Source organism: Tympanuchus pallidicinctus, unplaced genomic scaffold (assembly GCF_026119805.1).
Source record: "Tympanuchus pallidicinctus isolate F22 unplaced genomic scaffold, pur_lepc_1.0 scaffold6, whole genome shotgun sequence".
Taxonomy (NCBI): domain Eukaryota; kingdom Metazoa; phylum Chordata; class Aves; order Galliformes; family Phasianidae; genus Tympanuchus; species Tympanuchus pallidicinctus.
In genome coordinates this window covers 9,974,621-9,991,696 of record NW_026294780.1, presented here as the reverse complement: position 1 = coordinate 9,991,696, position 17,076 = coordinate 9,974,621, and the positions used below count along the sequence as shown (strand labels likewise).

The 17,076-nt window shown below is 43.8% G+C and overlaps 1 protein-coding gene across 2 annotated transcripts in view; it reads right to left on the bottom strand.

Moving 5' to 3' along the window:
- The window catches only part of RPL31 (ribosomal protein L31), a 662,822-nt gene that overhangs the window by 106,043 nt on the left and 539,703 nt on the right, over positions 1-17,076 (bottom strand). The gene's annotated exons all lie outside the window — the stretch shown is intronic.

Sequence of the window (17,076 nt, the reverse complement as noted above, 5' to 3'; positions counted from 1 at the left end):
GAGAGCCCGGCTGGGTGCGCGAAACGGGTCAGGGAACGGCAGAGGGATTCCGGCTCCTGGCTGCCCCCTCCCCGCCGCCGAGCGCCCAGGCTTCGGGGAGGGTCGGGCCGAGAGGTGGGCAGCGAGAGGGCTGCGGAGGAGCTCTCCCGCCCCGGCTCCGTTTGCACAAGTGCAGGGAATGTTCCACTGACCTACATATTTTTCCAAACATACGTGACCTTTTTTTTCTCTCTCTCTCTCTCGTTCTGTGGGAGGAGACAGGCGTGGATCCAAGAAAAGGAGAAGCTGGAAAGAGAACGAAAGGGGAAGCAGGGGAAAAAAAAATAAAACCTTAACCAAAAAACCCAGCCCTGAATCAGGGATGGCTTCACAGCGCCTCAAGCAAAACCGGCGTGCGGGCTACTGTGCGGGTCCGGAGCGGCATCCCCGCGTCGCACTGCCATATCCTATATCCCTGCATCCTCCGCATGTCCCTATATCCCTACATCCCTATATCCCTGCATTCCTCTATCCCCATCTCCCTATATCCCTACGTCCCCCCATCCTTCCATCTCCATATCCATACGTTCCCATATCCCTAAGATCCCTACACCCACATCCCTACATCCCCCTATCTCTGACCCAAGGACCGTGCCGTTGGACCCCCAGAGGGGCAGCCAGGTGCAGCCCGGCCCGGCCTCACTCGGCGACCGGGGACATCCCCCGCCCGCAGGGAACACCCCACGAGCTCGGAGCAAGTCCCGGCCTCGCCGGGTACAGGCAGTAAGTCCCGACGTGGTTATGCAACGCCGTACCGGCAATTAGAGCAAAACCTTGAAGAGAGAGCTCTATTTTTTTTTTTCTTTGCAAAGTAGGTCATTCTTTTTATTCCTCTCTTTGCATCATTTATTTTTTTCTTTCTTTCTTTCTTCCTTTTCTTTTTTTTTCTTTTTCTTTTCTTTTTCTTTTTTTTTTTTTTCCCCTGGTTCTCCTGAAAAGTAGCCAGCCAGAGATAAGGAGCGTGCCAGAGCACCCTCCCTCACTGCCCATCCCGACGGCTAGGAGCACTGCCAGGGGACACAGGAGCTGGGCAGGGGAGTACTTCCAAGCCCTGCTTCCCTTATCCCCCTGCCACCATACTCAGTGCCTGTGATCCCCAATGCACACGGGAATTATCACAGGAAACTGTCACACTCTTTTGCTGAGCGCCTTCACACCATCCTTTCTCCAGCGGGCATGACTAATGTTGAAAGGGTAAAGTTGTTTACTTTTAACCAAGATTAAATAGAAAACTTTGCAAAGCTCCTCCCTTCCGTTGGATGGAACCCAGAAGTTTTTCCCATTTGGAAATTGTCAAACAGTGGTTAAACAATCCTTTGGCAAACAAGTAGCACCGGAGGGAATAAAGCATCAGATACATGGGGAGTGGAATAAAAGAGATTGCTGTTCTGGAGGTGTTTCTCTTGTGTTGAAGTATGTAACACACAATCTTCAAGCCTTGTAAGGATAAAGAAAAGGACCTTCCCAGGACTACATATCACACACAAAGTGATGTTTTGGTCCTGTTGAAAACACTCCAAAACCCTGCCCTGAAACGATCTCCAAAAAAGAGAAAGGGAGAACTCTGAGGACAGTACCACAGTGGGAAAGGCAGCACGGGGTCATGCATGCAAAACTGTGCCTGCACTGGGTTTTAATGGATTCCCCATGAATCTGTAGTGCCTTCACTGCACAGATGGGAAGGGAAACTGGTTAAGGTTTATTTCTTCATTCACCCCTTAGACTACTGGTGTGTACTTGAATTACGGCCACGGCCAGCAGGTTGGCTGAAGGCAAGGCAGGGTCTTCCCAGCCCATACCTGAGCCTGTTGTGAAACAACGACTTCTCCATGTCCACGGACCTTCCTCCCATCCAGCCACCAATGGAAAATAACTGGATGCTATCACTGCTGTGTTTGGTTTGGAAGCCAATCTAGGGACTCCGCTGGGTGCCACGTATAAGAACACTGGGGAAAGAGCCCATTATTCAATTTTACAAATGAAATTGTTTTATAATCACAAAATACTGGTAAATTGCTTCTCAGTCATCAGGAGCCTGCAATCCCAAGTTGCAATCCCTTTGTTTCAAGTAGAATAGGCTGGCCAACAGCGGCAGCCCAGAAAAGATGCACCAGGGCTACCAATGGACTGCCACCCACCAGATAGGTTCTTCCCAAGGTGGGAGCCAAAGAGAGAATGGGAGATGACAGCAGCTGCCCCCAGGGTGTTACTGCTCCAGTGATCTACACCGTGGAGCCTACTTTTGGGTTGGTGGTTGTGTAGAAGGAAAAAAGGCCCCCAGATAATCTTCTTCTAATCAATGTGAATGGTGCCACAGTCACTGTGGGGGAAGGGGTGAGGAGGCATGGTGGAAAAGAAGAAAGGAGCCTCCAAGAAAAGACCAGTTTACATGGAATATGGCGCTATTCTCTGACATTTACAAGTAAGAGGGAGATGAACAAGGATTAATTTGATTAATATTACCCTTGCATTAATTAATGGACAGGACAGACAGATGCACTTCTGTAATTAGTACTTTCAGAGATTTCTGCAGAAAGAAGCAGGATGAGCATTATTTCTCATTCTGCAGCTTACAGTTTCCTGGGAGAGGGAGAGGCACAGTTATCACCTGGCAGCACGCCCCTGAACCAGGTGCCACAGAGAAATGGAAGCCAAATGCACCCTGCCGGTGCTGCCCCGAGTGCTTGAGGAGGATGTTTGATGAGTCTGTGCAACTAGGAAACCAAGCTGCCTGTTTTCCTACATGATTATTACAAAATAAGAGCCAGTGTGTTGATTTGAACTTAGCGTAGCCTGATTTATTTTGAAGGAAAAAATTCCTTCCAAAGGGTCTTCCTGGAAGGACTTAGCCTTATGTACATCCTACCTGAGAGTTTAATTCTTCAGCTTGTTCAAAAGAGGTTGTGTAGGTTTTCTTTAATGCTAGGTTAATGCTAGGAGGAGGTTGGAAGAAAGGCTGAAAAATTAGTAACTAAACCTTGAATAGATTTCATGTCTGGAAGGGTAGAAATTGTTGCTGGTTGTATAGAAAGCCCTGAATCCTACCACTGCTCTTGTGGCCAAATATCTGCAGCCTTCCTGTGAATCAAATCTGTGGTGCAGCACAAGCTAAACGTATGCACTCAGCTGCTGCAGAGCAATATGTGCACCAGCCTGAAGAGCCCAGCCTCGAGGCTGTGGCAATAATCATTTCTGGTGTGGGACAGAAAAAATGGTCCCCTTACCCTCTGGTTGTCCTTTGTTCCTGCCAGCCCACACATGAAATTATGCTCACTTGTGCTGGGATGGGAGCACACTTCATAGTAAATTCTTGGTCCAGCAAGACTGTGCTGGTTAATGTGAACAAGTTACTATGCCCTGGCTGTACCTGGCTGGGACAAAGACACTGAGCTGAAATTAGGCTGCAAAAGCTTGGATAGCTTTGAAACATGTTCAAAAAAATGAGTTTCAAACTGAAATCTAGCAGTAAAGGACCTATTTTTCTCTGGAAGTTCCAGTGAGACAGAAGATAATGAGGGGTTGCAGTGCCACAACTGAATTAAGAACAGCTGGGAGAGGCCTCACTGCAAATGCAGCATCTTTGGTTTTACCTTGACTAAAGAAAGCAATAGCATTGATGGATTTATGGTTCTGTACAAAGATTTTAATTCTTGGCAGGTTTCAAAGACTTCTACTTCTTCCAGAAGCTCTAGGAAGGTGTAGTTACCATTGCCTTTCTCCTTACAGCAGCCTGATCCCTTTCTCCACTTCACGAGGAGGTGGGTTAGGCCTGTAGCTACCTCAGCTCAGGGTTCTGAATAATTTTTCCAAATTCTTTATTACATTCTCCCACTATTTTTTTTTTCTTGTTACTGTTCTTGCTTACAACTTTGTTGGTACACTACTTAATGCCACGATTTCTCTTTGAAATTCTCCTCAGCTTTCACTGATTCTCTGTAGCACTCTGCTCTTGCACCCACCTTCAGCTCAAAATATTTAACATGGATTAGTAGAACTACTGAAAAATGACATGTGAAAGTTATGTAAATAACTGAAATAATACAAAAATCTTCAAACTTGTGGGCATATAGATTTGGCCTTGCATGTAAATCTTACCATCTATGATTTTCAAAAAGTATCAAGAAAATGTATATACCTGGAAATAGAAGCTTAACTTAAAAACATTAGCTCAGAAGATTTCACCCCAGGATGCTTGTCGCATACACAGCAAGATCCTTCTCATTATCTTCTCTTACACATGATAAAGGACTAGCATGACCACTGATTTTGACCTCTTGCCTCTCCAGGGTGCAGAATTTCCTGACTGCATCTGGTCAGGTGTCATACTGTCAACCTAAAGAATGTTGATCTCGACTTAAAAATCCTTGGGCTGCCCCCCACCAGCCCAGGCTGCCCAGGGCCCCATCCAACCTGGCCCTGAGTGCCCCCAGGAATGGGGCACCACATCTTCTCTGGGCAGCTATGCCAGCGCCTCACTGCCCTCTGAGTGAAGAATTTTTTCTTAACATCTGACCTAAATCTCCTCTCTTTTAGTTTAAAGCCATTTCCCCTTGTCCTATCACAATCAGGCCATGTAAAAAGTTGATTTGTTTTCTATTTCGTCAGTGGCAATGGGCTTCTTTGTGGCCTGTTCCTTCTTTTTTGTCACCATCAGCTTCTCTTTGTGATACTCATGCCATCTGCAGTTCTGCTTTCACTGTGAGTACCCTGGGATAGTGTGGAACAGCAAACACAACCCTAGCAAACAATTTCCCTATTGCTAAGGTGATTCTGTTGCTTTTGTGAAGTCAAAGCTTTGACACTGACCCCTTGGAGCTTTGTTAACCATTGGTGCAGGATGGCAGAGGCTGTGCTGCTCTGCTCTCACGGAGCACTACAGAGGGGAGGGAGCAGAGGAAGAGAGAGTTATGGAGATAAATATTGACTCAAAGAAAAGAGACGTAAAGGAGAATGTGGGAGAGTTGTAAATGAGCCAGAGAGGATGGAGAGAATTCTTCGGCAACTGTAATTAGGTTAGATTTCAGAAGTAATTGCAGTGTTCCAGCATCAGCAGATCCTGTAGGCAATATTTGCCCTCAGCTGTTCTCGCAGAGAAACAGGCAGGGCCTGATCCTGACGTCGCTCAGTAATTGTGCACAGATGTGGGCCCGCCGCCCCGCCGATTCGCTCCCATTGACAACTGGAAGCAGGAGCTGCGTCAGGCCGGGCTGTTCCCAGCCAGACACAAACACAGCTGCATGTGTGGACACAAACACACAGCGCCTTTTGTTTCTCTTGTCTAAGTGGCAGAATATGCAGTTAAGGGAGCCGCTTGCGAGGGTGTGTGTTAGCAACCTCATATTGAAAAAAAAACGTGTCTGGGAGACAGAGGGGATTTGAGGAGGAGGTGGTAGCAGGGGTTGGTCAGGGCCACGTCCACTGAGGAGGGCGCAAGGAAGCCGGACAGGTGCCGACCTCACCCCACACGGTGAGACAGGACCTGGGGTGCCGGGCCTGTTGCCCACACCAATCCTTTACATGTGTAAAACCAGATTATGTAAGCTGTCTGCAGGGAAAATGGATTTCACCTGTAAGCCTTTTGCAGAGGTTTTATATTAGCAGTTCATGCACCATCAGAAAATCAATTACCATTCGTATTACATGCAGATGAACAGCAGAGAGTAACGGAGAATTCATTTTACACAACGCTTTTAATGAAATGCTAAATACAGCAAAATGTTTTCCAAATGGTTCTGTGTCAGAGGCGGGTCTCTGCAGGGAAGTCTGCACCTGTGTGATTCAGAGGAGGATTGAATCTCATACTTCTTGATGCTAACATTGGTCAAATACATATTTCTGCCAAGATGGAATGAAGAGGACAGCAATCCGTTACCTGCACTGAACAGAACTTAGTTTCACACAGAAGATGTTTTCTTTTTGAGTTTCACAGACTGTGTTACTGCAGTGTCAGTTATTGCAAGACCCTAAAATTGATCCTAAAATTGAATTACTCCCTTATTCCTAACACTCTTATAATCTTTTCCTATTCTTAATGCCAAAACAGTCTGCTGATCAGGTTTGCTGATTGTTATTTCAGCAAATCATTGACATCAGCACCTTTTTACAAACAGACATATATGCAATAACAGCCCTATTCCTATCTAGGTCAAAGAAAGGAACTTAGCTCTATCAGGAAGCAATTATGAAAATAAGAACAACCTATGCAGGGCCAGACCAAAGTATTCTGCCTCTATCTGTGACCAGAAAGAGATGCGTGAGGAAGTGAGTAAGAATAGCACAATCATGCACTTCCCTGGAGTGCTCTCTCAGCTGTCAATAGTTTATTCTCTGAAGCTCTCCTTATGCCCATGTAACCGCTATGGGCAACATCTTCCTGCAGGGAACCCCGCTGCTTAACTATACACTTTATGAAGAGCCATCTGGTTCTGCTCATTTTGAACCAGCTAGCTTTATTTGGAGTCTCTTCATTCTCGTATTGGGAAAGAGAAAGAATACTCAGTCCCTCTTTATCTTCATTATGCTGCTCAAAGCCTTCTAGACCAATGTCATAATTCCTCTCTATCAACCCTTTTCCAAGGTGAAAAGCCAAAGGCTGCTTCTTTGCTCCTTGTATGGAAACTTCTCCATGTTTTTGATAACTCTTTCTGCTCTTCTCTAATTGTTTTCCCCATCTCCTTGAAAGTGAGGATGAGGATTGCACATAGTATTTGACAGGCAATTCAAGTAGGCAAACGATCAGTACCGCTGCATGGTGGTGTTCTCTATTTTACTTTCTTTTCCTTCTCTAACAATTGCTAATGTGTTATAGTGACTCGTGAGTCTTTAAGGTCTCAAATTCAAGGTAAATTTCAGTCACAATAATTTTTTTTTCCATTTACATTTTTTTTAATAACCTTGCTGATTCCAATATAAAATGCTAAAAAATTTTGCATTAATTTATCTACATGTTTAGCCTTATGGAAATATTATGATAACTGATATATTATTCCTAAGGAGAAAATGTATTAATAGAATCATAGAATGGCTTGAGTTGGAAGGGACCTCAAGGATCATCAAGTTCCAACCCCCCTGCTCACAATATCAATTGTGACTTCCAAAATGTCTGGAAAGGCTGTACCTAAGTTGTGCACACACAAAAAAATAACCATTCTGCAATGGGAATGGGGAATCAATCAGAGAAAGCTTGGACAGCAAAAGGAAATTTTTCAAAAGGTTCTAGAGTTCTGAAAATAAATATAGGCTAAAATAATAATAATAATAATAAATGTTGACTACTTCCCCACAACAGAAGCTACTATCTTCTTTTAAGTGTTTGTGTTAGAGCAAAAAGCCATGAAGCCATGAAGAAAACTAAAATAACAGCTGAGCTTTTCTGCCAGTTGCTATTGCAATCCATTACTTGCAGGAAGGAAGCGTGTTTGTTTAAAAATATCCTCCTCGCCCTTAAAGATGTAGTCAGATGTTTGGATTGCTTGAAAACTGTTGTAAATATCATAATCATTCAGTTTCGTTTTCATTTTGCAGTTCTTGCTAGGTGTATTACAGATCTGTGTTCCACAGATCTGTGCTGGTGCTATCAAGTAAGATTGACATGGTGCTGTAGAAAGCCAGCAGCAATGACCCAACCTGTCTCAGTCTTACCTCTCCTCCTTCTGGGGATACGTATTTCTCAATGGGCTTTGCCAAACAAACCACAAAAAGACCTGTAGAATCTGCACTGTGTATGACACGCCACGTGTGTCCAGCAGTGTGAGGGCGAGCATGTCTCAGTTTCTGCTTGGTGAAACCAATGCCTGTAAAAAATTGATGGAAATGCACCAATGAGGATTTGACCCAAGGGGACCCACACTGTTGTAGGCAGAACTGAATCTCTGCCTTAAAATGCCTCCCCAAAGTTAGGCCTAAGTATCCCTGCCTGCTTTGCAGGAGTGAGTGAAATAGCCAGAAAGCTTTGAAGTAACCCTTTCCCAAACTCTTGCAACAAGCAGGAGTGGCATTCAACTTTCAAACGCTGATGACACCATGGCATTGGCAGGAGTGTACCTGCCTGTGTTCTACTTCTGAGAAGAGCAAACAGCTCTGACTCTATATCACACAAACAGAACTTCACATTTTCTAAACCTTTGATCTGAAAATTTTCTACTCCTGCTGCTCTATCTTGTTTTCTATATTTGAAGGTTTTCTGTGGCTATGCAGACATTTCTTTGGGGCATGATGAGCTTTTGACTTTTCCCTTTCTTTGATTATTTTTAGAAAGAGAGAAAGCAAAGATCCTTTCTGTGAGCATGGCTGCCCTAGGCAGCTGCTATTCATACTGGAAGCTGAGTAGCAGTTTGCTATTCAAACAAATCTGTGCATGCTGTACAACTGCAACAGCACAAGGTGGACATGGAGAGATGACACGGAGTCGTGCCATACCAGCAGGAAATGGACCTCTTGGAAAGGCAGGTTGAGAGAAGGGTATGGGTGATGTACTGGCAAGCCATGCAAGCAAGGATGAAAGGCCACCAGAAGATGCCTGGAATGGAGAGACGAGAACAAGCACCTAGGATGAGGCACAGAGAGTTGGTGGGAGGTACGTGTTAAGGCTTGCAGGGATTCAGTGTGCCTTAGTGATGCAAGCTCTTTGGTGTGATTTGAGCGTAAGGCTGACATTCAGGGAGCTGCCTTTCTGCCTCTGGCAAGTCACTTCACCTCCCCACATCTCAGATTTTCACCTCGCTTCTTTAAAACACTGATTGCCAAATCAGCATCAGTGATGAATTGTCAAGAAACAAGAAAGATAAATTGTGCTGGGACTTAAGGATGAGGATAAAAAGCCCACATCTGAGAGAAAGGCAAGATGATGCTGTGTGTTTTTAGGGGAAGGAAATGAGGTGACATCAACTCCATTCAGTTAGATCTTAAACAGAAGATCTGACATTGTTACGTTCTCAGATCTAAATGCAAAGAGAAAGCTGCTACAGATGAAGTACAAAACGTGCAGCACGCAGCCAGAATGGCAAAGTCGTTGCCAGGTAGAGATAAATGTAGGACAAATTACATAAAACCCAGTTCTGGTCTTTGGCTGCTAAAGAAAGACAGAGTGTTCAGCAGCCCCTCCTGTGTGATGGGATAGAGCACAAGGAACCAAAGTGCCTCTGTAATTCTGCTCTGGGAACAATGCATTCCACGGCCGCTTTGTGAGTATTTTTTTGTTTTTGTTTTAATAATCCAAATCAGATAGGCTATATCCTCATGGATATATTCAGGTTTGTTTTCAGTTCTCCTGTCTTTGACCCTGCACCTTATCACGCACAGGGGGATTACTTTGCTTATACAAGCGTGGCTGCAAAAGCTGAGTATGGTGTAAACACAGCACAGGGTGAGAGATGCGGTCCCAGCCTCAAGTCCTGATCACTTTCTCTACTCAGATGGCCCCACAGTGTCACACTTCTGTCCTACATACATACCCACCTCCCCACAGAGGCAAATATCAAATCTACAAGTCAAGTTTTAACCAGTTCTTGAGACTTTCAATGACTCCAAGAGTTTTGGAAACTGCATGTAGACACAGTCATAGCCTTTCAGAGACAAAGACCTTTTAAAAAATCTTAAAAAAACTAATAATAAAAAAGACTATCATGAAATCTCAAGAGCTCACTTGGTTGCTCACTTTGGGTCAAGCTCTCACATGCCAAGGTACAGTTCCTTTGTTGACTGAGAAGGGCAATTTTAGCCTAGGCTGCTAGCTGATGTTACAAAAGATATCCAATGAACTGTATACATCATAAAGCACCAGGCTATCCAGAAATAATCATTCCTTCCACAGAAGGAACATGCACTGGTTGGTATAAGGGAGTTCTGGGGTTCCTGAATATACCAAATCCATCCAGCACAGATTAATTATTTATTACTCTACACGGTTTAACTGGAATTGTGAATGAATTCATTTCCCCATTAAGCCTCTTCAAATTTTGGTCTCCACGTGCCAGCTGGGTGTCTGAGCTTCTGTTGTCATCACTGGAGATCTAAGGAGAAGGTCAGTTGAGCCTGAGGCAATCCAGCAAAGAAAATGTTGGGGTTTACTTTATAATGTTATGAATTCTCCTTAACACCATTGTCTATTGACCAAATTTCCCCTGGCTGTAATGGAAGTTTAGACACCGAGCTTGTGTACAGATATCTTTACTGGAATGCCCTAAATTTAGGCATCTGTAACAGCAGCTAAATCCCTCTCTGAAGGGCTTATTAGGTCAAACTTGGCCGGGCAGGTGTCTGGCCTTCTGTTCTGCGTGCACTACTTCAGTGCAGAACTTCTCATACTGTCAAGACTGAACATTGAAGTGACAGGTCTCAAAACAGAATAAATTGCTTCAGAATATGCTTCATATAGATGAAATGTATTTGGACTTTCAGACTCCCAAGAACTAAAATTAAATATGCTAAAGAATACCTGAATGTGCCTTCGAAAGAATACGATCCTAAAATAGTCTTCCTTAAACAATGGGGCTGGTTGCCACTGACACGCATCATAGTGGCTTAAGAGGTCCACATTAGGCAGAGTCAATCTCCATCTAACCTCACACCCTATTTTCAATACAATTAGGAAATAGTTTTAGAGGGAGTGATCCTTCCCCTTCTGTGTCTTCTCTACTCCCAGCAATCAGCAGTTCAGATGCTTTGTTAGAAGGAAAACACACCCAGGAGATTTTGTGTAGTGCTCCTACTGTCTCTCTCCTCCCTGAAACTATGTGAATTCTCTTTTTGAATGTGCCCATTCCTTGAACTCCCTCAACATTTGTTTCTTCAGGTTGACAAATTCAGGACCTAGTGCTGTGACAGTAAACCTTATAATTAAAATTTAATGTGAAATAGGTATTCCTTTGTCTGCTTCAAATGTATTTCTCAGAGAAGTCTTGTTCTACCATCATGAGAAACAGTGAAAAGTAGTGAAGATTCATTTCAGACTCACCTTCCCCATCACTTTTCTGGTTTTATGGATGTCTACCATATTCTGTCTCTACTAGAACAAATGTTGTTTATAATGAGTTGGAAATGCTTAAGTGACATTACCGTATATGAGAATCAGCTGTAGGAACATCATCCCTAATGAATATAAAATATCTGGGGGAAAAAAAAAAAGATCTTAAGAGATCTATACTAGATTTTCCCCCAGCAGAGTCCTTTGATTTGGTCATATATTCTTAGTACTGGAATTTGTCAGTTCATGTGAAACAATGACATGTGGGATGACCAGAATATATATTTTTTCCCATTATTTTTAATTCTTACATGATATCTAAGGTATGGAATCCTTACCCATTCACAAAATACCCTCAAGCCAAATGCATTACTAGTGGTTTCTTCATTCCTGAGTTTTCATCCTCAGGAATGAAATGTATACCTTTTAAAATAGAAATATTTGTAGATGGATATTGCTAACCCTTTGCTTAGATAAATCTTGTCTATATACTTTGTATTAAATTAGATTAAGTGAAATCCCTAGCAGGGATTTCAGTCATCACAGGATGTCACGTTTAACAGCAGTTTTTAATACAGCCATAACCAAATATAGAACCCTAACGGTCATTAACTTGCAGTTCTAGATAGAGGGTGTACATATCTTCTGTAATAAGATGAGAGAAATCTACTTATTTTAGGTCATTTTGGTAGTTGAGCGTGCTGTTCAGTCATGAAATAAGGAGGAAGATAATCTATTTCTATTGTTTCTCTGTTCACACATTGTTTGACACAATCTGGGGAAATTAACTATGAGAATTTCAGATGAATTTTACAGTAAATGTTCCTTAAGTAACAATAGATCTTCTGAGCTGTACTTATGAGTGAAAATTTCAACCACCAACAGGAATATGAACTGAAAAACTGAATGCAGATTATTGAGAGGAAGATTGGAAATTGATTGATGAGCATGAGAAATTAGCACCAATAAATGTAGCATAAATTACAGAGAACTCTATTTACTTTAGAGCAGATTCTTCACAGTGTCTGAAGGAAAACCCAGGCTCTCAACCTCTGGGCTCCCACATGACTCCTAGTGCTTTGCGTGTGTCCTATCTGTGTCCCTCAGTGCATCACAGCTTTTCATGGAACTCTTTCTTTTGGGACATGCTATATTATCCAACAAACATTGAGTTTAGGATGGGGAAATGAATCTTTTCAAACAAATTACCTTCCTGAAGCACCCTCCCTTCTTACAGTTTTTCAAAGCATGACCTGGTCTGGAAACAGCTTCAGGTTCAAGATTTCATACATGCAATTAAAATGCTTAATTGTGCAGAGCATCAATCAGAGCTGCTCTCCTGAGGAAATAGGAAATTTATGAATGATGTCTGCTTTCTACTGTGAGAAGTAAAATCACACTGTTTAAAGAATATATGCATTAAGTACCTAAGGCTGTATAGAGAAATCTGAGATCCCATAACACACCATTATGGTACAGTGAAAAAAAGCTTTGTGAAGCAAAACTCTCGGAAGTTAAGAAGAAATTGTGAAAGAAAATTGAGTAAAATGATTTTTACTTTACTGGTAAGTAACTCGCTAATTAAGAAGAAGAAAGTGATTATCTTGAGCTATGCTGGTTAAAAAAAAAAAGAAGAAGAAGAAAAAAAGAGGGGTATGAAAATCTAACTGCTTTTTGGAGAGGAAAAAAGGAAATGAAATTTGCAAGATCACCATGTGCATCTCAAAAGCATGCCAATGAATCTTAGCCCATTAGCAACTATAACTTGCATGGAAGTAGGTTATCAAGTGAAACAGAACAGCTTGGGGTGGAGATCATCTAGTTCCAACCCCTTTGCCATGGTTACCAACCACCAAATTAGCCTGCCTCGGCCCCATCCAAACTTGGCCTGGATGGCTGCAGGGAAAGGGCACTCGTGACTTCTTCAGGAGGCTTCAGTGCCTCACCACCCCCTGAGTAAAAAATTTCTTCAGAATATCTAACCTAAATCTCCCCTCTTTTAGTTTAAAATCTTTCCCCCTTGTCCTATCACTATTAGACCCTGTGAAAAGTCAGTCCCCCTCCTGTTTATAAGCTTCCTTAAAGTACTAGAAGGCTTCATCACTGCAGCCTTCTCCCCAGAGCCTTCTCCACTCCATGCTAAATGAGCCCAACTCCCTCAGCCTCTATTAATAGGAGAGGTACTTCAATCCTTTAATCATCTTCGCGGCCCTCCTCTGGACCCATTCCAAGAGCTCCATGCCGTTCTTGTGCTGGGGGCCCCAGACCTGGACACAGTACTTCACATGGGGCCTCACAAAGGGCAGAGCAGAGGGGAACAGTCACCTCCCTCTCCTTGCTGGCCATCACTTTTCTGATGCAGCCCAGAATACAGTTAGCATTCTGGGATGCAAAAGCACGCTGCTGGCTCATGTCCAGCTTTTAATCCACCAGAGCCACCTAGTCCATCTCCTTGTAAACAAGCCTGCAGTCTGCTAGATGTAGATGTGTTCTAATTGGGATGCAAGTATGTTGGACTTTGGTGGATGGTTTAAGCATGCACCTATAAACTTCATTGCAGGGACAGGGACTCTACCAGCTCTTGTGAGCAGACAGGCAGCTCCAGGCAGTAAAAATACAGTGTGCTGCTCTTGCACAGCGCAAGTGCTTCCCTTCTGTGCCATTACATTTACCTTACACAGGCTGAGGGACTCTGATGAGGTTGGTGACAAAGGGATAGAGGAGCTCAGCTGCTCTGCACCTAAGCTAAGTTATGGCTTTGATCTCAGGAGCAACCCTAGGAGCCAGGCACATGCCTGGGAAAACACTGTGTTCTAGCCACAGCAGGACACAGGCAGGAAACCATTAATTCAACCAGAAGGAAGAGAAGTTTAGGAAACAGCCTAGTCTTTGACTTTGCTTTAGCTTTAGTTCATGGTTTTGCCATTGTGCAGTCCCAGCAGTGCGTGCTGCATCCCATTGCATGCTGCAAGTCTGAGGTATTTTCTTGACCCAACCTGCAGCAGGACACTGCTCTAGACACATTCCCAGTGGCAGCAATGCACCTGCCCATCACAAAACCCTGGGACAAACCAAACCTAGCTGTTCAGAAGCTTTTATCGTTTTTCATGGGAGACAGAGAAGAAGTTTATTTTTCAATGATTTATTCAGAACGTGCAAGTGACACCACCAGGAAACAAAGTGGTGTCTCATGAGAAATCACAAAAGACATCTGCATCATCCCTCTTCAAGCTTACTCTAAATATTGGCCAAGTAATACCTGCATCAATAGCAATCAAGCAAGACAGATGTGCAAACACACTGGTGCCCACAGTAAATTCTCACTTTAACCTGCAAGTCAGGAAAAGTAAAAAAATAAGAATAAATGAAAAAACTCCTGTTATAAATATTGTCCTTGAATATTTCACCCGTTCATTTTGGTTTTCTAGTGGAACACAATTAGAAAGAGCAGTAGACAAATGGGGAAGGGAAAGGGAGAAAGTACCTGCACATTTCGAAAGAAACACCAAGAACTCTTCCAGAAGGCTGTTTTAAGCTGAAAGTGCCTTGGTAAATCTGTAATATGATTTTTCAAACGGTGCTCAAAATGTCATCCAGTTTTAAATCTGTAATATTGCTTTAATCTCCGAAAAGGAAATAATAATGCTTGAGTTTACTATGGTTGATCCAATCTTGCACTCTTTTCCATACTTGGCTCCTACCAATTTTAGTGATCTGGGCCCAATAAAGCGCATTTGACTTATCAGTTTATTTACAGCTTGGATCTGCCATTAGGTATCTAGGATACACATTTTGCACACATACGGCATGTACAGAAGATGTATTTGTAGGCACACTTTCATTGAATATGATAATGTAAGGATTGCTATCCTATCTAAAGAAATGCATCTGAATTGCATATGTCTAAAGCTCCCCACCAAATACCAGATAAATACCTTCTTAAAATAGCATCACTCAGTTTTCACAGCAGGTGTCATTCATCAGGTACGAGGCTGCATCCATACGTGTTAGCAATAATAATTCAGCATGGTGTGTGACTCCAGCTCATTACCAGCAGCCCCGGGCGCTGAAGGCTGGCAAAGTCACTAGAGCAGCACTGAAATATTTAGTCCCATAACAAATATTTAGTCCTTTGACATGAATATTATACAAATATTGATCCTGTAAGACAAGAGGACTCTGTAGAACCTGGCTTCTCTCCTTCAGCTTTCTGACCCATCCTTCTGCTCTCTCTCGTCTCAGTTTTGGCTGGAGCACCCTGTACCCTCCAGCCTGCCTTGGGACTGGATGCTGGCACAGAAAGAAGAGCACAGATGTGGGCAGTCCCAGTGGGGATGAAAAATACTGTAGGATTCATTTGAAATTGTGCCCCATGAGTAGCCTGTCACAGGCGTGCCCCATCACAGCACGTTCATCACAATGAGCAGACAGTTGGATCGGAGATGCCACCACACGATGGCTAATTAGGAGTCTGCAGGGAACCCTGATATGTGTTTCTGCTTAATTTGCAATATTTGCACTAGGCCTGACAGAAAACTGCTGAGGGGACAAGAGCGTTCCCAGCTGCTTCTAATGGGCTGCATGTGCCGGGACACCAGTGATGAACGGGTGGCTTGCACAGTGACAGGGCTCTCTCCAGGCCCCACTAGGCACCAGAGACTGCTGACCTTAATTAAATTTCACGGCACACTTGGCTCAGTCCTGCAATAATTGCTTGGGCTTTACTTACACGTGTTGGCTCTCCTAGGCTGGGCAGCACAGGGTCTGAGGGCCTTCTGACAGCGCTTGTGAGAATCCTTGTCATCACAGTGAGAATCTCTTCCACTGCCCCTCCTGCTTTTCAGTCCCTTTTGTTGCTTTCAGTGTGATTAACTTCTTCAGCAATGTGGCAGTGATAAATTATTACTTTCCTAATTTTGATTACATCACTATTGCTGCAGAAACATTTCAAAACTTTGTCAGTACCCCACGTCCTGCACAATGCAAAGAGCAAGAGCCAGTATCTGCTTCCCAGGACCTTACCACCCACATACCTTCCAGGTTTTTTTATAAACCTCAGCACTTTCAGGCAGCTAAATGACAAGACAGGAGGTAATGGTTTTAAACTGAAAGAAAGTAGTTTTAGTTTAGGCATTATAAAGAAATTCTTCACTCAGAGGGCAGTGAGGCGTTGGCACAGCTGCCCAGAGAAGCTGTGGTGCCCATCCCTGGAGGTGCTCAAGGCCAGGTTGGATGGAGCCCTGGGCAGCCTGAGCTGGTGGGGGGCAGCCCTGCACACAGCAGGGGTTGAGGCTGAGTAGACTGTGAGGTCCCTTCCAAACCAAACTATTCTGTGATTTTATGATTCTACAGAAACACAAGGCAAGCTGAGGTCTCCCTCTCCTTGTCTCCACCCTGAAGAAAGGACTTAGACCTGTGGAGCTTGGATTTCCTCCAGTATCCTGTAGATAAAGAGGGACCAAAGTCTGGAAGAGATGTTGGGAGTGACCAAGATAATGAACCTGCAGTGGCTTGGTCCCCATCTGAGGGCTGCTGTACATGTACTGTGATACTAAAAGAGTGACAGTAGACAAGGGATCCCTGTGGGGTGCCAACACTGCTTGATGGGAGGTGGCCACACTGTCTGTCCCCTGTAGCTGCGAAGTATGAAGAAGATGGCCAAAGTAAGCTTCTACCAAGGCTGGTGGAGAGAGGTGTTCTTGCAAGGTGCAGGATCAGCTAGCAAATCTCATGCCCTTGTTCACACTGGCGGACCACATACCTAGAGAAGCAATTTCCTCTGCAAAGCACAGAAGTTTTTATCCTCCCCCAGGGTCTCAAGTAATACAAAGAAGATCCCACTAACTCTCCTGGTTTTCCTTTTTGGAGTTTTCTGGAAAGAGAGATGTATTCCTGAATAGTTCCTGAGAAGTCAGGAAGAGTGTTCAGACTTTGATCGTCCTCTTGAGAGGGGAAAGAAAGTAGGCAGAAAAGTGTATGCTATGCTGAAGAAAAGAGTGAAAAGTGGGGAAGAAGAGGCTCTGGTGAGGAGAGAACAAGGAGAGGTGAGGAGTGGAAGGGATGGAAAGCTGAGA